The 17,617-nt window shown below is 35.1% G+C and overlaps 1 long non-coding RNA gene across 1 annotated transcript in view; it reads right to left on the bottom strand.

The window, feature by feature from the left end:
• LOC123001056 (uncharacterized) overlaps positions 1 to 16,678 on the bottom strand; it is a 206,590-nt gene extending 189,912 nt beyond the window's left edge. The window contains exons 1-2 of the long non-coding RNA XR_008957454.1: positions 16,315 to 16,678; positions 12,488 to 12,640 (exon numbers count right to left, since the gene is read on the bottom strand). This is a non-coding gene — a long non-coding RNA (uncharacterized LOC123001056). The remainder of the gene's footprint in view (positions 1 to 12,487; positions 12,641 to 16,314) is intronic.
• Between the last annotated feature and the right edge of the window lie 939 nt (positions 16,679 to 17,617).

Raw genomic sequence — 17,617 nt, 5'->3', positions numbered from 1 at the left:
GATTATGGACTATGAGAAACAAACTGGGGGCCTCAGAGGGGAGGGGGGTGGGGGAATGGGATAGACTGGTGATGGGTAGTAAGGAGGGCACGTATTGCATGGGGCACTGGGTGTTATACACAACTAACGAATCATCGAGCCTTACATCGGAAACCGGGGATGTACTGTATGGTGACTAACATAATATAATAAAAAAACATTTAAAAAATAATAGGGCTATTCAAAACAACATAAAAATAACACTAGGGAAATAAACTACCAAGTACCCAACAGAATACTATATACTCAAAGTATTTCAGAATAGTTTTTATTTATATAATTAATGTTCACAATAGGTTGATAATACACAAAATTTTGAACTATAAAGTATAAAATGGTATCTGCAATATAATCATAGCTCAGTTAAAACTAAAAAAAATACACAAAAGCATTAACAGTGGTAATAGTTGTAATTCAGCTATTTTAGCTTTCCTTTTATCTATTTATCTGCATTTATCATTTATCATTATGAGAATACATATAGGAAAGACCATTTAACCAAAGAATTATTATTTTCCTCTTTTCTCTACCTGAAGGCAAATGGAATAAAAGTAACTCTGGCAATCTCTGGGTTATTAACCTTTTGTAGTCTTTTTGTAAACTTCAGGTTAATTTTTTTTCTAGTCAGGAAAATTAATTTTAGATGCATTATTTATTTATTTCAAAGTACCTTTTAAATATTGAAAATATCTTTTATTTGAAAGTACTTTAATCAACATCCTGACTAGAATCAAAGTTCAAAATAGATACTATTTGAATGATAGCATAATTAGGATGGATGTCTATTTTAAAAACTAACTTCAAGCTGTCACTGGAAGTATTAAATGGAAATAAGTATATACGAGAGCCAAATCCTAAATGCACAATAAACTTAAGAATTCTGTTATCCTCCCATCGTTTCACCATATAATATGTTTAAAGAAAATAACATTGTCACAGGTTGGGTTCCTTAGACACAGAATCTTGAGGTTTTAAGATTGGGGCACAAATCTAGAGTGAAGTTTTCTCAAAAATACTGTGAGTCAGGTGTAAGAAAAGCAGGACCGGGTAGAGAAACACTTTGCATTACAGCAGCCTAGGCTACCTTCAAGGTGGGGTTGTGGAGTTGGCATGACTCTGAAGTGTTGTCCCCAACTGAGGGAAGGGCACTGACTCTTCTCAGCCCCCTATTGACCTTCTAAAAATTGAGGCATGTAACCTTGGTATAAGTAGTTCTTTTCAAGCACAGCAATTACCAGAGAAGTACACAGATATTAGCCACCAACACTCCTGACAAGTAGGAAAAACAGTGCTTCTATCTTGAAAGGGGTGGTAAAGGGTGATAAAAAGAAATGGAATACAACATGAATTCAAGTTTGTTCACTTTACTGGTCTCCTGAAATTGCTATTTCCTCAGGTTTCGTAACGGTATATTTCTACTTTATAGAGATCACTCCTGTAATAAAGAAATATTAAAAATATTAATATTATCCTCTCTACTAGTGTGGAGATCATTGATTTTTTTTTTATTTTGAAGATTTAAGACAGAGAGGGAGAGAAAATCCTCAAGCAGACTCCCCATTGAGCATGGAGCCCAACATGGGGCTTGATCCCAGAACCCTGAGATCATGAGCTGAAGCTAAACCAAGAGTCAGATGTTTAACTAAGTGCCCCAGATGCCCCAACCTCATTGAGTATTTTAAAAGAATGGTTTAACTTTAGACTATACTGAAGCAACTTAAAGAGTATTTGAAAAATAAAAAATTCCTTTGTCATACCCCCAGATATTCTGAGTTAGGTTTTTACAGGTAGTAAGATAACACAGAATTTTAAACAGCACTGGTCTTTTTGTGTGTATTTTTCTTATACTCAAAAACAGTTAATTGCTGGAAAATAAAGATGGTATTGTAGAAATTGGATGGAGACAAAGTTGGAAAGTTCTAGAACTGGAGTAGCAATAAGCATATCCAGTGACCATGTTTTGATTTCTAAATCTATTCTCCAATAAATGAACCCCGAATTCCTTGGAAAAATGGCTGTTTCTATGCAAGGGCAGTGAAAACAGAAGAGGAGAGTGGAGCATCTTATACTGTCAGAAAGTAAGGAAATGATGACAAAGATGATAATGTCATGTTCAAAGAAATGGAGGTCAATCTGAAAGATTTCCCAATGTTCAAAATTGGAACAAAATGAATAATGTCAATTTCTAGTTTTGGCTTCAACATTGAAAAACTTAGAGGCTCTCATTCTCATTCTTATAAGGGGAAAAAGCTGAACACATTGAATATTTATTTTTTTTCCTCAAACTATCAGAGAACTGTGGCTGCGGAACAGTCACCACCTAATCTGGAGAGACAGCTTAATACAAAGAGTCAAAGCTTACATCAGCCTACAGATCTGAGAAAGTACAGAAGAACTAGTATTAACACTTACATGGTAAATTCTTTAAGTTACTGGAGGCTGAGTGTTAATGAGACTGAGAATAAAAATCTCTAGATGCCAAAATCTGAGGAGAGGGGAACCACATTTTCAATGGTTTTAACTCTAGGAACCAACAGATTCTCAAGGCAAAGTGCCAAGAAAGATCCTCTGATGAGTCTAACAGAGGGAAAAGAAACGTAATCCTTGTGAATAATTCCTTGAGTGTTTTCCATACCAAAGTTCTACTCTCCAAGAGAGAATCTTCTAGGACCTTACACCAACTGGAGAAGGGTATTCCTTCCACAGCAGCATGCTTTATCTCTCTACCTCCTCTAAAGGGGAGAAAAAGTAAACTCTGCCACTGGAACAGCACTTGTGATAGAGTCAGCCCTGATAGAGGTCCCCATTACAAGATTTAAGATTTTAATAGATTATAGAATGCTTCCTCTACCTAACAACTGAAAAACACATCAAAGGGCTCCAGTATGATAACAGTGGATTACAGCTGAATGGGCAGTAAATCGCTCTCTGAGGAGGAAGACATCAGTCGGAGAAAAGAATCAAGAACAAGGAAGCCTCAAAGAGGGGGATAGACAGCACCAACAATAACAGATTTCTCTGTTTGTCCTTCTGCTTCCATCCATTCTTGAACCGCATCATGCAATGCTCTTTTTTATTCCTGATAATTTTCCTTGTTCGGAACCCTTTCCATTGAAGTACTACAAACAGGACCCAACTATATGCTGTGTACAGGGAAACCCTTTAAACAAAGAATTAAGTGAAAGTAAGTAAGATGAAAATATGTAACATGCTAACACTAATCAGAAGCAAGCTGAAGTAGCCATATGAATTTTACACATAGAAAACATCAAAACAAGGGAAATCATTAGGAATAAAGAGAGTCATTAAATAATGAGAGTCAAAAACAATGAGAGTCAAAACACTAATTGTGGGAGATGTCCCAGCCCTCTTTCCATTATAAATAAGGAAAGTAGAAAATCTGGAAGGATCCTGTTGACACAAACAGCATTATCAATCAACTTAATATAAATAACATTCACATAATATTCCAGCAATATCTGAATACACAGTCTTCTCAAGCTCTCATGAAATGTTCACCAACATAGACAGCACTCTGGGCTATAAAACATTCTCAGAAACTTAAATGAATAAAAATCATATAAAAATACTTTCCTAAATTTTCTATTGAGGTTTAAATCATTATTTACATTAATTACTAAAATGCACTGATATGGTAACAGCATTATTCCATATTTCGTGTTTTTATGTACTGAAATGTTCTTCAAATTTGTAAGTTTTTAAAAAATTTTTGGTGGAAATACACCACACAGATTCTTTCCTAAGAAAAAGTCTTCTCTAGCGTAAATATTCAACTACTAAGGGTAAAAGGGAAAAATCAAAACTTACGCTTTAAAAATTTTTATATTTATATATTATATATTTATATGTTAATATGAAGCATTAATTCAGGATTGCAGGAGAGTTGTAAAGCAGGAGGATCCTTAGCTCATTTCCTCCCATAAATACACCAAGGCTGCAAATGTGTGTAATGCAACTCACTCTGAAAATGACCTCAAGACTAGCAGAACACCTTTTCCACAGCTATGGAAATAAACAAAAAAACAATATTGAGAAGGATAGGAGGGGCAGGCATGCAGCTGGGAACCAAATTCCTAAGGGACTGACCCACAAATGGGAGGGCTATCACAGGCACAAGAGGTCTTCCCTGAGGAGCAAGGAGATCAGGCCCCAAAGTGGGCACCCTAGCCCTAGGAATCTGCACCAGGAAGACAAGCCCCCATAACATGTGGCTTTGAAAAGCTGCAGGGCTTAACTCCAGGATAGACACAGGGCTATTGCATACTCAGACCCTTCTCTTAAAGAGCTCTTAAATGAAAAGATGCAGCATTAATTCATAAATGCATAAAATTAACTGTAATACAAACCATACTACTCTAATAATTTTGTAGCCACTGCTTGTTGCTATTGTGATGAGCTCATGTGTTGCGAGTATCCATTTAAAACACCATGTGACGCTAATCCTCTCCACAGAACAATTTGTCCAATAATTGTCTATCACAGTGAGAAAAAAAAAAAAAGACTTCTCATGATTCTTACATATTTTTCACTGAATTTGGTATAATACCATAAACCTTTAATAATACCATAGGACTCATATGAAGTATCACTAGTGATGTTGGAAATCCTCCCAAAAGCAGAGAAAAGTCCTGGCATTAAAGAGTAAGTTGAAATGTTGGATGTGTACTGTCTATTGGGGTCTGCAACTGTGGTTGCCCACCATTGCAGGATGAATCCAGCAAGAGGACCATTACTTAAAAGAAGGCGGGGGAGTATTTGTGAGGTCTCCCTACAACTACACCAGTACATAAAAAACCTTGCGTTTTTTGCAAAATACCTTTTTATCTTCTATTGAAGAACATAGCTTCTATATGGGTACAGGTTTGCCGTAAGAAAGGCATACTAAAGACTAGTTTTGAGATAAAGTCAACATGATATAAACAGAGTATCAATAAATGCAGTACAGTACAATAAATGTATTTTCTCTTATAATTTTTTTAACATTTTCTTTCTCTAGCTTGCTTTACTCTAAGAATATGGTATTTGGTATTTATAACATTCAAAATATGTTTTAATCAAGTGTTTTTTTTTTAATCAGTAAGACCTAGTCAACAATACGCTATTAGTAGTTAAGTTTTGGGTAAGTCAAAAGTTATATGCAGATTTTCTACTGGAAGGGAAGTTGGCACTCTCACCCATGTTATTGATGCTATAGTCAATAATACTGTAATAACTTTGTATGCTAATGGACAGTAATTATACTTATCATGGTGAGCATTTCATAATGTATGCAATTGTCAAATCATTCTGTAGAATACTTGAAACTAATAAAATATTGTATGTCAACTATACTTGAATTAAACATGCTTTTTAAAGTATTTATCCTTCATTATGAAACAAAATGCCATCTACATAGAAATTATATCTACATTTTCAGATTATTTTTATACATAGCAATGCCTAATATAGAAACATTATACATGAAGTAGAAATACATTATGTATAAGTTGAAAATTAGTATTTCGTTTAATACAGCTGAATACATGGAAAATATAGTATTCAACTAGTCCACCACTTTCATTTAACCACGGGGAAACTGCACCCAAGGGAGCTTACTGAGCACATGCAAGACCTCACAGCTAACAGTGGAAGAATGAGCAGGATTTAGGATCTGCTTATATTCTTTATGTTAGCTTATGATGTTTTGTATTGTCATCTGCTTACAATCATAAGGATAACCGAAGTAATATTGGTATGACTTGTAAGATGTCCAGGAAATGAACATTGAATTAAATGGACTCGAATTAAATGCTTTCATATTTTCTCCTGAAATGCCTCTTAAGAATCCCTGAGCAACACTTTTGATGCTATCCTGGAAATATACATGAATTTCATTTTGAAATAAAGTGATAAAGCTTTTATTCAACTATTAAACATGTTCTCTTGAATTGACTTACATTTACCTAGAGATCCAGTAAAACTCAATAGCTTATTTTAGGATCTTTCAGAGGTAAAGAATTATGAAAATTAAAGATGCTTGAGTTTAATTCATAAAATATGACTTAGGCTTGTGAATATAAAGAGTATCAGGCTTACCTTCTGAGGACTTTTAAGTATTATACTTAAAGCTGCATGCCTTCATGAAAATTTTACAAGAAAACACATTCTGAAATCAGAGATTAAATGCATCTTTTTTACATTCAGTTATTCATGTTTCATGGTTTATCAGTGTCATTAAATAAGTTTGTCCTAATAGGCATTCTTTTCATTGAAAACTATAAAAACCAAATAAACACAGGAAGGAATCTTAAGGCACAAACATGTTTCTGTATGAAATTATCCTTAAAAAACAAACTCTCGAAGGAGAATATTTAAATTGGATTACCAAATAAATTGATGCATGCTCTCATATATAAAATATAAAGGCATTTAAGTCTATAGTAAAGTTCATTAGACATTTCTATTTCTTCTATAAATACAGTAGTATATAAAAAAACGTTATGAGAGCCAGTGTGTGTGTGTGTGTGTGTGAGTGAGAGAGAGAGAGAGAGAGAGAGAGAGAGAGACAGAAGTGGATGAGGGGAGAAAGTATAGAATAGTATAGAATTCAGGCTTTGAATCAATTCCCAAACAATCTCCAGAAAATAATTTGCAATTTTTAAAATAATAATGTGTAAAATTGTTGCTCAGGAATAGGGTGTAGTAACGGATTTAATGCATAAAAATGATTTTTAAAAAGAAATGTATGTTGTATTTAAACAGTTTCAAGCCATTGCCCATTAAATAAGTACCCCTGAAATATTTTGATACACATAGTCAAACTATATTCACAGCAAAACTGTGTAAAGAAAATATTTTCCTCTTGTAAGTCCTCTTTCCACTTCCTCTCGAAGTCTAAATTTTACCAACCACTTTTCAAATTCAACTCATATCGTGTCTATATCTATTTCAAAATTTGACAAAACTGACAGTTTGGGAAAATGAGTTTCTTTGGATATACAATATTTCCATTAAAAAAAAAAGATTTTATTTATGAGAGAGAGTAAGAGCATGAGCAGAGGGGAGGGGCAGAAGGAAAGGGGCAAAGGGAGAGGGAGAAGCAGACCCCCCCCCCCCAACTGAGCAGGGAGTCCGAAGTGGGGCTCCATCCCAGGACCCTAAGATCATGACCTGAGCCAAACGCAGACGCTTAACCTACTGAGTCACCCAGGCATCCCATAGTATTTCCATTTTCTAATTATAAGTCATTACAACGCTGTCTTATAGCCTATCCTCTGAATACAATGTATGTTCTTTCTCACTTCTGTCAGGTATAAATATTCCTTATTTATAATATGGAAAATTTTGGGGGGTGAGTACGGGTTGGGAAGAAGCGCATTATTTCTCTTTCATTCCTTCATTTTCCTTTACAGAACTGTTTTTTCCTGAGAGCTAGAGTGGAGATATACATACATTATAATCAGGTTTAATTGATATTCCAATTTGTTTACAGATTTTAATAGAAATCAGTGATAGCAGAATGATCATTGTGCCTATTTGATCAAAGAGGGTTTAAATTTGAGAGACAATCAAAAGTCTAGTTGACATAATTAAACAGCATAAAAACACCTTTTTCTTAAAGTTTAAGAAAGCAAAAACAAAGTCTAAGTAATAAGAAAAATCATCTCAGAGGATCAACTGTAGTTTGTTCCTAAAGGGTCTCCCAGTGCCAAGGACAGTTTTATTGAAAGAAGCCTGTTCTTTACTTTTTAATAATATATTTACTGTAGTCCACAGTTTAATAAAAGTTTTTGGAGTTTCAAATCCTTTAAGCATGCTTAACAGTGTCTCAAGAACAAGGTGCACTGGTGGCTAAGATAACTTTTGATACAAAAATAACACTTTATAGATCTTTTTATTTAGTTATTGACCCACTCCACACCTGCACCTTTTTTTGTTGCCACAAGGTTAAAGGCCCAAACTATTCAATATATACAACAATTGAAATTGACAATTTTTGTACTGGCTGATTAAGAATACTATTTACAAAATAAATACATTTTTAACATACATTTCATAGATCATGTGTTCCTAAAATGTGCTCAATATCTTACATAGCTTTTGATAATTTTGTAGGATGGCAAAGGTTTTACAATGAAAAGTTGAGCTATCAATTTTGCTTGATACTTATCCAGTGCTCAAATTTCTTGCTTATGAAATATTATAGATACTAACATTCATTTCTAAGGGTAGCATTTTTTCTAAGGTTTCAGTTTTGTTGCACGTTTAATTGCTCATTTTCACTGGGAGTTGAGTTCAAGCCTATGATACTACAGCAGCAATTTATTAACAACTGGCACTTTTAAGGTTCCGTATTAAAAGATTAACAGTGAATTATAGCACTGATTGCACATTCAACTACCATCTTGTGCAACAAATGTTACAGATAATCTGCTACCTGAAATATTGGTATTTTACGGCTTTGGAGATTACATTAATTACAGTCACTTGAAGAATGCAATAATTAGAATGTTTTATGGTAGCCACTAAGGTCAGTTTATACAAGTAATTATTCACTTGCTACAAAGCTTCATGAAGGCATTAAGTAATCACATATATACGCATACACTCTGTATGTGTCTGTCTGTCTCACAAGTTGTGATGTTAGGAAGTTTAACACTAGTGAACGGTATTCCTCTGACCCCCCCCCCCCAAAAGCATTTGAATAAGTAAAATGAGACATCTCTGGCATCAAATTTAAGAAATAAGATCCAATGCCTTAACATTTAAGCCTGTATTAACAGATAATATTTTACTCTGTTTTAAAAAATGATGCTGACAGGAAAATTTTTCACCAAGAATTCCTGGAAAAAAAACCATTTTTACAAACAAATAAGGTTAAGTTGCTGTAATATGTATCTCAGTAATTTACCCATCAGGTCTTCAGAAAAAGTAAATACTGATACTAGTTTTGGCATAATTCATTTATATTACATTTCTAATATTATGTTCATCAAATAACTAACGTGAGATACATGGGAACATTATATGTTATGAAAGAAAGATACACTGAATGAATGTAATAAGAGTTACCGGTGGGAAGCCAGTTATTGATAAATATAAAAGAAACAATTTCTGCAACTGACAGGTGTTACGAACATTTAAAGCTTGAGCTACAATCACCATTAAGTAAATGACCCACATGAACAATATGTAACAATATGTAGTGAACAGGCTAAATTCTGAAAGAAATTTCAATTGCCATGATTCTACTATATTTTATGTAGTCTGGCTGCAGCTTTCAAGCCATTATCACTAGGGAGTTCAAGAGAACATTTAGGTCTTAGAACTTCATCCATTAACAAATTAGTAAGCACTTATGGTATGTCAGGACTTAGACAGTGTTTCAAACATACATAAGAAAAATGTTGACTCATATTTTCCACATGAACTTCTGTCCCCACTTTCTACTTCCTCCCTTGCAAGAACATATCCCTGTACTTAATGCTTCGACATAGTACTCCATCATTAGAACATAATCCAAGCACTCGATGTTTAAATTACCCATTCCACTCACCAACGGATATGCGTGTAGCTGTACCATTCTTAATTAGGCCCAAGTATCAGAAGTGGAAAACCATTATCTAAATTTACCCTTTCCTGATTATTTACCTTCTCTGATACTGTGCTCTAATCTTACTGTTTTTTGTTTTTTTTTTTAACCCATGGACTTTGCTGTCTTTGAGTGATTTTCTTAATTTGCTTTCAAATTTATTCATGTTATATACTTTTCCATCCACTCATTTTATTTACTCCCTTTCCTCATGAATATAGTATTCTGATAAAGTCTAAAGCATTCAGCCAATTTATATAATACATTAGAATTCTTAGGAATCAATCATGGTAACCCCAGGTCAGATAATTTTTTCAGAGTTTCCATTAGGTTTTGTTCAGGATCTCATGGCCTCCTGTGTCCACCATGAACTCTCAGATGTTTACAGAATCATTTTTCTACTCTAGGTTTTTTTTGGCTATATGTGTATCAAATTCGTCTTTCCCCAAATAATTTATGCTAATACCAAATATGTTTTTATCTTTGAAGACAAATATTCCATGATAAAAGACCACACTGTTTAACAGACAGAAGAGAGTACTGAAATATTCAGAGTTGTAATAGCAAGGAATGTTGACCGAAAACAAATTATATTTGATTGTTGTCATTTACTTGGAAAATTCAAATATCTCCTTCTATTCTAAATGAAGTAGCTTCAAAATAACTACCATCAATGCAAAATTAAGCAAAAGAATTGGTCAAAATGGAGGCTCTTCTTATATTCAGTAAGAACACATCTGACCAAGGAGGGTAACACGAACATTGTGTGGAAAGTCAGGAGTAAAGAGAATTAACAGAAATACTGCATCATGAAAGGCTGCAGACATTTTCTGACAAGGTAAAAACACTTTTAGGGAATATTTCTGATGAAAATAGGAACTGGTGGATTTAGACTTAAAATTCTACATACAAATAATACGTCCACTAATATTTAACTACTCGGTAACTGAATTTTTTTTATTCAGTCGAGTTAAGACAATTACTGTTTTTTCTTCATGTGGAGATGCCCAACTATAAAATCTTACAATGGAAGAAGATTTTTCATATTTGTGAATACTCTGATCACTTAAATTTTTTGTTTACTGAGTCAAAAATTCTTCCTAAACTCATTCAAGGTAGCAACCTTTCCATTATATGGTTGTTTTCAGAAATGATTGTGGAGAATTTCAGATGAAAAGAAAAAATATTTTTCTATCAACACTGTAACAGTCTGATAAGGTAAAGGAAATAGGATTTCACTTTTAAAAGAAATACTTTAAGGACACTATAATTATGACAACAGATTATTATACATACCTCAAGTTTAAACTGTTTCAGGGAAGTAATTATTACTGCAACTTCTTTCACAGGTATAATAATCAGATAGGCCGACGCACTGAGTTAAGGAACACAGTATTAACCATAGAAAACTGCATTAAACCAAACACTCATGTGTTGTTGGATATATCACACAGCTGTGTATCATCCAATTGAAGCATTTTTGACATTAATTTAACCTTTTGTTTCATATCTAACTGCTTCTGATCATTACAGCTGTGTATTTTATACTTAAGAATATACAAAACACCTGTTAACAGGCTTTTCTGCTTTCAGTTATTCTTCTCTAATCAATTCTACAGTTCTTCCTAAGCCGTCTTCCAGAAGTACAATTAGATCACATTAATCCCTAGCTCAAATCATAATCAATAGTGCCCCACTGCCTACAGAATTAAACCCTTACTCCTTAGGATCAGATCCCTTTATAATCTGGTCTCAGCCTCAATTTCCAAAAACATGCCCCATCTCTCTTTTGCTCGTGCTGTGATCTCTAGCAGCATATTTAAATAGGAAAATGTTCACATACAGTAAATGATAAATTGTTCAGCTTGGTAAAGCAGTGTATTTTGTTTTTTCCAACCTGTGTTTTGAGGAAAATTAGTAATCACTTCACACTACAAGGGGGTGGGTTTTGGACAGGAGGTGAATACCAGGAATAACGAAGAGGACACCTGGCGGCGATCCACATCTCCGTCCTTTTTAGTCAATGCTCACACAGTGTTTTTCTTTTCATGTGTCCCTACCTCCAACTTTGTATAGGTCTTTACATTTTACTTAGAGCACTAACTGCCAACCTTGGGTATGTGGTTATTTGCATATAAAATGTGTCTCTATAATAGAAAAAAGAACGTGGGTTGATTTTTGGATTTCTTTAACCCCTCAACATAGTTTCTCTCTACATATGGGTGAGAGTTGGAGATTCATCCCTTGGCTTGACCAATTTCAGGACACAAGAATTTTCCCTCTCTATGAAACTCTGGGCTAGAAAATATCTTCCCATTTGCTTAAGAACAAGAGTTTCCTGTCTGCTCAGCTGAAGCTATGCTTAAACAGTCATCCAAATGCAATCTCAACCTGAGGCTGCACGAAACAACCGCATGCAATAACCACTTATCTTATTAAAGGAGCGTGAAAACCTTAAAATTAAGAAACTAATGTAACTGAAATGGTTGATATCCAGAGAAGTGGGACAAACATGAAACTACCAAAACCACCACATGAGTATGCATTAAAGCCCAGAACACAGCAGCACGCCATAGCAATCAACACTTTAAAAAACAAGCCGGGCCTGGTTTCAGGTACCCTCGTAAGGAGTTGGGAGTCACCACTTCATCCCTATAACAAGTAAAAAACTAAACAAACTGAAAAACCAACAGCCCTTCTTGGATCCGTAAGAGAGAGGGAGACACGGGACAAACTGCTGCCCCCAAAATTTTACAGACAGGTAAATACAGGGAGTCCAGACTTACCAGGACGGACAGCCAGGAGCCGAAGTCAGTGCCAGGGCAGCAAAACTTGGACTGTGGTTGATGTACTTACCGGGGGCTCTGTGTGGACAGGTCTGGGAGTTAAAAACTCCACAGGGATCCAGGTAGAGAGGGGTCACCATGCTATTCACACGTCTTCGAGTTTTGCCTCCAGGAGGTGGACGAGGTTTTCAAAGTAAATACTGGAGAAAAATCTCCTTAGGCTCTGGGAGGAGGAGGAGAGGAAAAGGAACCCTTTTTAAATACTCCAGAGCACCTGGTTCTTCTTAACACGCCCACCCGCAGGAGAAACTATTTAACTAGAGCCTAACTTGTTGAGGTTTAATCAAAGCCTTACTGGCCTTTGGGAAGCAAAATACTGACTCCAGCCACCACTTAGCCTTTCATTTGAGAAAAGGGAAATGCCAACTGCAGCCCACTTTAACTATTCTGTCCAATTCAAAGGGGGAAGTGGGAGAAGTGAGAAGCGTTTTTATGAAGTTCACAGTCCAGAGTTATAGGCTCACTAAAAGACTGAGACCTAACAATAGGCCTAGAGAATCCTTCCCTTCCCCCAACCAAGTTACCCCACATCACTAAAGGCCTATTTACGACAGATGTTTTTACCTACCACAACATATCTGGCTATGAAAAAAAAAACTTACAAGAAATACCCAAAGGCAACAAACACAATCAGAAGACAGGGCAAGCATAAGAACCAGACACGGCAGCAGTGCTGGAATTATCTGACTAACAGTTGCAAACAAGTATGATCAATGTGCTAAGAGCTCCAAGGATAAAGTAGACAGCATTTAAGAAAAGATGGGAAGTGTAAGCAGAAAGATGGAAATCTTATGAAATAACCAAAAAGAAGTGCTAGAGATGAAAAACACCGTATCAGAAATGAAGAATGCCTCTGACAAACTTATTAGTAGACTGAACTTGACGGGGGGAATAATCTCTGAGCTAGAGGACATACCAACAGAAACCCCCATTACTGAAAAGGAAAGAGAACGAGACGGGAATAAAAAGCGCCGAGCGGGGGGATAGGGGAGCGGGGGCAGAAAAGAACATCCAAGGACTGTGGGACAACTACACAGGTGTAACATACACATAATGGGAATGCCAGAAGGAAAGGAAAGGGAAATAGGAACAGAAGAAATATTTTTTAAAAATAATAACTAAGAATTTACCTAAATTAAGGTCAGAGACCAAATCACAAATCCAAGAAACTCAGAAAAATAAAAACAAAAAACCAAAACAAACAAAAAGCCCACTATGCCTTGACATATCATTATCAAATACAGAAAATAAAAAATAAACAAAAATGCTTGAAGGAAGCCAAAGACGAGAAAACATCCTACCTGTAAAGGAACAGAAATAAGAATTCCATCGGACTTCTTAAAAATTGTGCGGGTCAGAAAAGACTGGGGTAAACTATTTAAAGAGTAAAGGAAAAAACCCCCACCAACCTGGAATTCTGTACCCTTCATAATTATCCTTTAAAAGTGAAGGAGAAATAGACTCTCTCAGGCAAACAAAACTTGAGGGAATTTGCTGCCAGCAGATAGTGTTGTAAGAAATGTTAGAAGTTCTTTAGAGAGAAGACAATATAGGTCAGAAACTCAGATCTACATAAAAAAGGAAGATTATTGAAGAAAAATAGTGAAGGTAAAATAAAAACTTTTGTTTTTTATTTTTAATTGACTTAACAGTTTTGTTCAAAATAATAGCAGCAATGTGTTCAATTATATATGCTTATGTATATATCTTGTGTGTGTACATATATATACACACACACACACACACACATATATGCTTATGTATGCTTAAATATAAGTAAAACAAATGAACAATGACACAAGGAATGGGAAGGAGAAATTAAGATTATTTTGTTCGTATAAGGTACCCATGCTACCTATGAATGTAATTGTTTAGCTAAAGAAAAACAAACAAAAAGGTCATGACCCGAGTTTGAAAACTTCATGCATTGGTAATCTCCTTTGTGAGAGAGGTTAGAAGATGGAATGGAGTGGAAAATTTATATTTCAATAGTTAAAAATAACATTATAATATGAAATTGACCCAAAATAAATATACTGATATTCGAATATATAAAGAGTGAAATCAAAGCTTTAAAAAACTGTGAAATCATCCATACCATAGAACACCATTCAGCAATAGAAAGGAACAGCTATTGATATCCACTATAATTTTGATGGATCTCAATTTAATTATGCTAATGATAATATCATAAATGATACCGGATTAATGATAAACTCCAATCTCAAAGGTTACCTGCTGTATGATTGCACTCATGTAACAATCCGGAAATGACAAATTATAGAGATGGAGAACAGATTAGCTGTTTCTAGGAGTCAGGGTGTAGAGATGGAGAGAGGTGGCTATGGCAAAAATGAATAGCCCAAGGGATCATTGTGATGGAGCTGTTCTGTATTTTCACTGTGGCAGTTGTGACAGAAGTCTACATGTTTTGAAATCGTATGGAACTAAATACACACAGCATGGAAAGCTGGCTAAGTGTGACTAAGAATGATGGATGTTATCCATGTTCCTTTGTGATACATATTGGTTGTGATATTGTGCAATAACTATGTTAAGATGTTACCACTGTAGGGAACTCCTGTGAAGTATACATGGGGTTTTCTCTGTACTATTTCTTACAACTGCATTTGAATCTGCAGTTATCTCAAAAACAGAAAAAATAAAGGTTTTAAAAATCAAGAGTCAAGACAGTATCTGAAAAGAATGTTGAAATCATTAAATACAAATTCTGAAAATGAAAAATAAAATTAAATAAATTCATTGAAAACCTTAGAGCTGAGGAGGAGAAGGAAAGAGAGAGATAGGAGAACAGTAGTGACATTTATTGAACACAATAAATCAGACTTTATGCTAGATGCATCATATGCATTCAAAATCACTGAAGGTGCAGAACCAGAGCAGGTGGGTGTTATTATCCTCATTTTACACATACTGTGATGTCAGCAAAGTGCTCAACACAACAGCTGGCTCTTAATAAATGCCCCAAAATAGTAGACATTATTATTTTTATAGTGCTGTTAATATCATTTTATTGAGTGAAAACGGAGGCTGATTGAGGTTATGTAACTTGCTGAAGGTCATACATAGGTAAACAAAACAAAACAAAACAAACACCAAAAAACACTTCTCAAATTAATTATAGATTCTGGATCTGAATCCAACTACTTCTCTTCCTGTAAACCATATTGAAAAACAAACTGAATAGAATAAAACAAAAGCAAACATACAAACAAAAAAACCCTTCAACTTACATATTAATTGAAACTATGTGGCAGAAAGTATTATGAGCTCTTTCTGTTGATAAGTGATCAAAAACCTCCAACTTGTTCAAGTATTAACAATATAAAATCAAACTGCAGTATGTATATGAAAAGTGCATAAAGAAAAAAATTAGCATCAATTTCTCTCAATAGTAAAGACAAAACAATATAAAATGTATCCTAAAATACAGGAATATTGTCACACAACAATCCAACATGAACTTGAAAAATTAAAGAAGCAAGTACAGGTCTGATGAAATAACTCAAAGCAAACATAGGTACTCAGGTAGGCAAAAAAAAAAAAAAAAGAGAGATGGTATCTAGAAAACACAGGAAACATAAATGGTAAGAATTTAGGAAAGAGATTGATGGGAAAATTATTTCAGAAATAAAGATTCAATTGTAAGAGTGTAAGAAAGAAAAGACCCCTTAAAAGCTCAATAGGTAATATGGAGTATAAAATGAGAAAACAAATAAAATGAAAAAGAAAGAGGGAAATACGTTAAAAAGTTCAGATAGAATATAAATGTAACAGATACTTATGGTGCCTTCCCCATTCCTCTCTGTGCCTTACCATTTCAGTGCATTCTGGCCACACATTCACTACCAGCATCTCCATCTCTTCTCCTGAAAGCTTTTTGAGAAGTCTTCTGGAAAAGTCTTCTCTGCCTATGCACGTGGGAAGCTGAACGTGAGAGAAGTGTATAAGCCCCAAAGAGCAGACTTTCATACATACTTAATAGGAATTCTCCTAATTTTGTTTTTGTTGTTTTGTTTTTTGCCCTTCCACTTGGACCATTCGGAAGCCCATGTTTTTCATTGGCTCTGCTTCTTCAGTGGTTTAAGTACATGTTGCCTTTGATGATAATCTGATAATAAGACACCCTCTATTACCTGCTTTTCCCTTTCAGTTTTCCTTCTTTCCCACAACACTTTTTGAAAGGATGATCTTCCATTAAGACTACTTGCATTAAATCCTACTTGCCTAAGGGTCTTCTAGCAAAACCCAAACTAGGAATAGGTATTAACAGTCATGGATTGTGGAAGCAGTTTTTCAGAATAAGATTTTGAAATTGAATAACTTATTATCCAGATAACAACAAGGATTACATTACTGGTGGTAAGTGGGTCCTGATAAGTCTCAGTGGGTTAAAGCATCATGATTACTGCAACTCTCACATATGATGAGTTGGGATATAATACATATGGAAGAGGATCCGTGACTTATATGATACCTCTAGCAATGGAGAGATATGCGGGCAGTGGTGATAAGGAATACGGAGTTACTTATTTGTTATAAGTATCACTGAAGCACTTATGGAAGAAAATATCTAGGTCGGGTCAACTAGCTATTATCTTAAACATGGTGTGAAAGTTAAAGAACCTCTAGCACCTTGTGAAGAGACGTTGATCTCCTGCACTGAAAGACAAGTCTGCTCAAATTCATGCGCAGTCCTGACACTTTCTTGACAAAGTATTGAGCAATATCAGAGATATAAGTATACTAAAACAGATTTATTATATAAGACTAGAAAACCCACAGGGCGCCTGGGTGGCTCAGTCGATAAGCGTCTGCCTTCAGCTCAGGGTGTGATCCTGGCGTTCTGAGATCGAGCCCTGCATCAGGCTCCTCTGCTGGGAGCCTGCTTCTTCCTCTCCCACTCCCCCTGCTTGTGTTCCCACTCTCGCTGGCTGTCTCTCTGTCAATTAAATAAATAAAATCTTAAAAAAAAAAGACTAGAAAACCCAACTGTGTTTTTGAAGAGGGCCCAGAGGACCATCCTTTCACTAAAGCAACAAAAAATGCACTAGTGAGGAGGGCACCAATATGTCCATGTCATGACTGGAGTCACACTACCATAATTATAAGACAGAGA

This window comes from Ursus arctos, unplaced genomic scaffold, assembly GCF_023065955.2.
Source record: "Ursus arctos isolate Adak ecotype North America unplaced genomic scaffold, UrsArc2.0 scaffold_5, whole genome shotgun sequence".
NCBI lineage: Eukaryota > Metazoa > Chordata > Mammalia > Carnivora > Ursidae > Ursus > Ursus arctos.
The sequence above is the reverse complement of the archived record's forward strand: the minus strand, read 5'-3'. Positions and strand labels throughout refer to the sequence as shown.